A 6000-nucleotide genomic window follows, 5' to 3' on the forward strand; every position below is an offset into this window, starting at 1 on the left:
GAGAGATGAATGAATAAACAAAATGTAGTATCCCTGTACAATGGAATATTATCTGGCCATAAAAATATCTGGCCATAAAAAGGAATGAAGTACTGACACACAGTCAAACAGGGATGAACCTTGAAATCATTATGCTAAGGGAAAGAAGCTAGTCGCAAAAGACCACATATTGTATGATTGCTTTATATGAAAGGTCCAGAATAGGCAAATCCATAGAGACAGAAAGTAGATTGGTGGTTGCCTAGGTGCGGTGGGGGGAGGGGGGCATTGGGGGGAGTGGGCACAGGGTTTCTTTTTGGTGGGATGAATATGTTCTAACACTAGACTGTGATGATGGTTACACAACTCTGTGAATATACTAAAAAAACACTGAATTGTAGACTTTTAAATGGGTGAATTGTGTGGTATGTTAATTATATCTCAGTAAAGCTGTTACCAAAAAAAAAAAAAAAAAATCAACTGACAGAGATCCCATACTAAATGTGAGTTCAGCATTTACAAGTGCAAAGAATTGCCCACGAAAGCCCTTACAACAAAGACGCCACGCTGGCAGCACAGAACGGGACCAAGTTAGAGCCCACAGAACAAGAGGGCGATCAGCAGTTCAGAGGAAGCCAGACCTCAGGAGAGCAGGGCATGGCTTATTCTCCCAGCCACAGCGGCTGGGTGCTGTCACCAGTTCCTCAGTAGGGAGGAGCTGGAAGTGGATACAGAACCCCAATGTTGCCTACCATTATTCTACTTTGATTTCATGGATGAAATGTATTTCTCTCACACACAGAACAGGTTAAATAAACAGGGGAGTAAGGGCATTTTAAAAGGTGTAAGTACAAAGGTTAACCATTAGAACAAAAATAAAAACCTTCCTCTTTTTAAAATAAAAGAGCAAAAACTACACCTCATAGCAAAAAGAAATAGCAAATATAACAAAATACACATGATTATAAAATATTACGATAGACCAAATATATCAGTCCTAACAATAAATGTGGTGGGCTTATTAACTCATCTACTAAAATAAACAGGTACAATTTGGCTCACAAAACACGGAGTTGTATAAAAAACATATCTAAAACAAAGTGATTGTGAAAAGTTAAAAATAAAAGGATGGCCAAATTATACAAGGCACCTGGAAACAAAAAGAGAGCAGGGGTGGCAAACCTGGAATCAGGCAAAGCACAATTCAAGCCCCAAAGCATTCATCATGCCAAAGGAAGACACTTTTTAATGCTAAAAGCCACAATCCTCGATGAAAAGAGAACAAATAAAAATACACGTATTAAAAAAAAATACACGTATTTACATGAATATAACATTGCAACCACCTTCATGAAGCAAAAACTACAACAGGTGCAAGGAGACACAGATAGAAACACTAATAATAGGAGACTTTCATATACCACTCTCAGTGGTATATTAGACAGATTAGGTAAGCCAAAAATGAGATAGAAGATCTAAACAGCATAATCAACAGGGTAAATCTTAAGGATATTTATCAAACTCTACTCTCTGATACTAGAGAATACTCTTCTGAAGTGCCCACACCACATCACCAAAAATAATCATATATTAGGTCACAAAGAAAACATCAGTAACCTCCACATAATAGAACTATTATAAGCAATACTCTCTGATCATAATGCAATAAAACTAGAATTTACTAATAAAAACAAAAAAGAGAAATTCCACCTAGAAGTTTTAAAACCTCTTATTAAACAACTCCTGGGTACTCTAAGGTAAATTTTTAAAGAAATAATGACAATAAAAGCACTACATATCAGATTCTATGGGATGCATTTAAAGCAGTGATCAAAGGAAAATTCATTGCACTAAACATATTTATCAATAAAAATGAAAGAATAAAAGTAAATAAATTTATTTCCAAGGTAAAAAAAAAAAAAGAAACTAAAAAATAACAAAGAAAGCACAAGGGAGGAAACAATAAAAACAAAAGTAGAGGAAGAGAATAGAAAACTAGATCTAAGTAATAATTCAAAATTCTGTAGTTTCTGGAAAAATTAAAATGGATAAACCACTAAATAACTTATATAACTTGCCTAGGAAAAAACAGAGAAAGCACAAATACACAAAATAAGAAAGAGCAAAGGGGAAATAACCATTGAAATAGAAGGAAAATTTTGAATCGTAAGAGATTATATCCAATAAATTTAAAAGCCCAGATGTAAGGGATAATTTGTTAGAAAAATAGAGATTACTAAAACTGACCACATTAAAAAGCTTAAACAGACCAACTTCCATAAAAGAAACAGAGAAAGTTATTAAGGAAATATCCCATAAAAAAGCATCAGGCCCAGATCGTTTCACAGGGGAATTCTACCAAACCTTCAAACATCAGATTGCCTCAATACTCTATAAATTATTCCAGAGCTGGTATATCGCGAGAAGGATCAAGCCTACAGAAACATCAACCTTTCAAGGAGATGAACCAGCCAAGAAGACTGAGAAAGAACACCTCTGAGGAAGGAGGGAACCCCAGAGCATAGAAGGATGTTTCAAGAAAGGAGACTTTTATGGCAACAGCTGCATAGAGACCCAATAAAAGCAATGAAAAGTGTTAACACATGGCTTGAGGACTAAGTGGAAGGTAAGGAAACTGAGAAAGCCAATTAATAACAACACCTTCTAACAAATTTGTCTGGCATAGGAGGAGAGAAACTGGCTTGCAGCTGGCTGATAGGGGTCTAGGGAAGAGGTTTTGAAATGGGAGCAACTTGAGCGCCCATTTTAATGTTGATAAGGAGAGGTTTAATGTTGGAAAGGAGAGACTATGTGCACGGCATTGGGGACATAATGTAGAATGACAGTCATAGTAGGAATGAGTCTAGGTCCAATTTAGTTCAATGTTTCCTTTGATTCCTAATATCAACTCCAAATAATGTAGTCAACCTCTCCCAATATTCCACATTTACATATTACCTTCTTCAAAGGTCCAGACTGAATTTTTATCAGCGGTCACATTTTATGTTAATTTGGCAAACATTGCTGAGTGCCAGTGACTGCTAGAGGCAAGCCATACAAAGTTGGAAGAGTCCTAGTTTCTTTACTAGAGAAGCTCAGTCTTCACTAGCTAAGAAGGATCACATGCGTATCAGTACTTCCTAATTCACTAAGTGTTTTGCAAACACTATCTCAAGCCTTTAATCCTCACAAGCCTTTGAGGAAGCTGGAATTACCTCCATTTCACAGGTGAAGAAACCAATCCTCAAAAAAGTTAACCAACCTGCCCCAAGAGAAAGACTTAAAATCAGCATCCAGGTTCTCAGACTCCAATACAAACACTTCCCCACCTTGCAACTCCTACCTTCATAAAGATGACTCTGAAGAGACTGCCTGGTCATTTGCGTAGCTGCTCGGTCAGCAGAATTGGACTTTAGTACACTTGAGAATAGTTGACATCCTGCATCACATCTAAAATTGCCGTCTAAATTTGGAAAGCAGCTTTTATGCTCCCTAGCTGTCTGGATATTCTGTAGCCTATAGGGCACAAAGACTATGTTTTATTTATCATGATCCCAAGGACTGTGTTTTATTTAGCTTTTTATCTGTCCCTCTCAGCTTTATATATAGTGCCTTTAAATATTTTCTCCTTCAACATGTGTGGATTCATTCATTCACCTAATTTCATAACTCTGATATCATTTTCAATATAATCTAGGGCAGCAGTATAAAACTTCAAATTTAAGGCGTGAAAGAGTGGGGGCAAAGGGTATCACAGAACAGCTTTTTGAATTCAGAAATTTACATTAAAAAATCAAGATGCTTATGTGCTCTGAAATTTTTACAAGATGGCAATAATTAGCAATGAGACAAAGTATGTTTAAATATACTCTCCATAAATGTCTCATTTGACCCTTAAAATCACCCTGTAAGAAAGGTAAGGCAAAGGCACTATAATCTCTAATTCAGAGTTGAGGAAATAGTCCCTTAGAAAAGGTAAGTGACATGTTCAAGGTAATCAGATATACTGGAATTCAAGGAAGTCCTGACTTCAAATCTGTTCGCTTTATAATGCCTTTGCCTCACTTAGATAACCCTTCTTTACTAAACTGGTAAAGGTGAAACAGAAGATGAGAAACCAAATTGCCATCAACAAATAAGAAGGAAAAAAAAAAAAAAAGAGGTGATAGCCAGAGAAGGATACCTGTACTTGGTTGGAGAAGAACATAAATGGCCCCAAAGTGTTCTTATAGAAATCCTTTAAATGTTGCCTTTTGCTAGGGTGGGGAAAAGGACACTCACAGATTGTTGGTGGGAGTGCAAAATAGCACATCCTTTCCAGAGGGAAATTCACATTAAAAAACCCAACAACTCTATCATCTAGGAATGTACACTAAGGAAGTAATCATGGACGTGCAGGTTTTACAATTCACCAACAATGTGTTTAAGTAGTGAAAAACTGAGACTAAAAAAACCGACTAAATAAATTACTGCAGCCAAATAATGGCATGCTATGTAGTCAGGAAAAAAAAAAACGGTTACCAAAAAGAATCCACTTTAGAAAAATTCATGCATTCGTCTCTGCATAGAAAAAGACTGGAGGGGCATCCCCAGTGTAACCATATTCACAATGGTTACCTGAATGGTGAAAGAGTGCACCTTCTTCACTGTGGTTTTGCATATTTTAGAAATTTTGTATATAAATATGACTAAATGTTTCTAATCAGACATTTTAAAGGCTTCTGGGGAGGGTGTGCAAGGGCAGGGCTTTCAAAAGAACATTTTAGCAGCCATTTTTAAAAATACCACATGAAAAAATAAAGCATTCTATACCGTTATCATTAAAACACCATTGAAAAATAAAGCACTCACCATGAATCCACATCAAAACCTTTTCTTTTCAAATTCCAGTCTTTCATTCGTACCAGTTCGCATACAGAAAAACGTTAAAAAGGTTGCCTGGCCAGAAGTCTGAGAGACTTCCTTGATTTCTACCTGTAGTTTTTACTTTGTTCCAGAAAAGAAAAGCAGTCACCTAAGAGGCAGCTCGAAAAGCACCTCGGCAGGAAAATATTTGGGAGGATAAGTTTCTCTCACATTTCTTTCCCTCCCGACCTACCGACAGGACAATCCTGACAGTGCCCGGCCCAGTTTCCTAATACACCCTAAAGAAGCACAGGAGATGCGCCAATATTCAGTATACGTTTCTAAAAAGACAAGTTTTACTTTACAATGCAGGATAAAGAGCAGCCTTCACTACTCATTCTGGACGTTACCGGAGAAGATGCCGCTGCGCGGCAGGAGAGCCTCCGAAGAAGGACAAAGCGGGGGCTCCTCGGCTCGGGTCCCGCAGGCGATGCGTCCGGAGCCGCCTCTGGGAAAAGGGCACCGTCCCTGGACACCGCCCCGCCCTCCCCCCGTCTCCATGACAGACGCTCCAAATCGCCGGGGACCAAAGCCTGCGGACAATGGGCGAGGATCGGGGGCCTCGGCAGCAGGTGCCCGGGTCGCCGCGTCTAAAATAAGGCACCGGTCCGGTGGCCAGAGACAGGGGCAGGGGAGCAGTCCCCCGGGATCCCGAGCTGGGCCTCCGCATCCTCCCCCCCGCCCCACCCGCCACCCAAGAACCGCCCCTCCCAGGCGACGGACACGCCCTCCCCGCAGGCCGGGACCTCCTCGCGCCGCCCGCCCCCCAAGGCCGCTCACCCGTCCGGGAAGTTCCCGCAGCCGCCGCCGCGGCCGCCGCCGCCGCCGCCGCCGGCCCCTCAGGCCTCGCCCCTCACACGGCCGCCGCCTCCCACAGGAGCCGCACCGCAGCTCCCTCAACTGGGCCGCGGGACCCGGAACCACTTCCTTCCGGAACCGCCTCGCCCCGCCCCCCGTCCTAGCCACGCCCACTGCCCGCTGCCTAGCGCGGAGCCCGCTTTCCCACCGACCTCTGCTCTCAACTCTTTCCCAGCGAGGGTTGCCCCCGCCCGGGAGGCTCCGGCCAGAGCGCCTGCGCCCTCTGCCGGCCGTTCCCACCTCTGCCTCTCTGTCCAG

General features: G+C 41.6%; 1 protein-coding gene across 8 annotated transcripts in view; it reads right to left on the bottom strand.

Moving 5' to 3' along the window:
• Positions 1-5772, bottom strand: part of BCLAF3 (BCLAF1 and THRAP3 family member 3) — a 64128-nt gene extending 58356 nt beyond the window's left edge. For 6 of the 8 annotated variants that reach the window (XM_059910907.1, XM_059910906.1, XM_059910910.1 and 3 more), the window contains exon 1: positions 5665-5772. The gene's annotated coding sequence lies outside the window, so the exon portion shown is untranslated. Of the gene's footprint in view, positions 1-4830; positions 4951-5234; positions 5547-5664 lie in introns of those variants that run through there. The other 2 variants (XM_059910904.1, XM_059910905.1) reach the window with 2 other exon arrangements.
• Positions 5773-6000: the final 228 nt, after the last annotated feature.

The sequence above is a fragment of the Balaenoptera ricei genome, chromosome X (assembly GCF_028023285.1).
Source record: "Balaenoptera ricei isolate mBalRic1 chromosome X, mBalRic1.hap2, whole genome shotgun sequence".
NCBI classification, from domain to species: domain Eukaryota; kingdom Metazoa; phylum Chordata; class Mammalia; order Artiodactyla; family Balaenopteridae; genus Balaenoptera; species Balaenoptera ricei.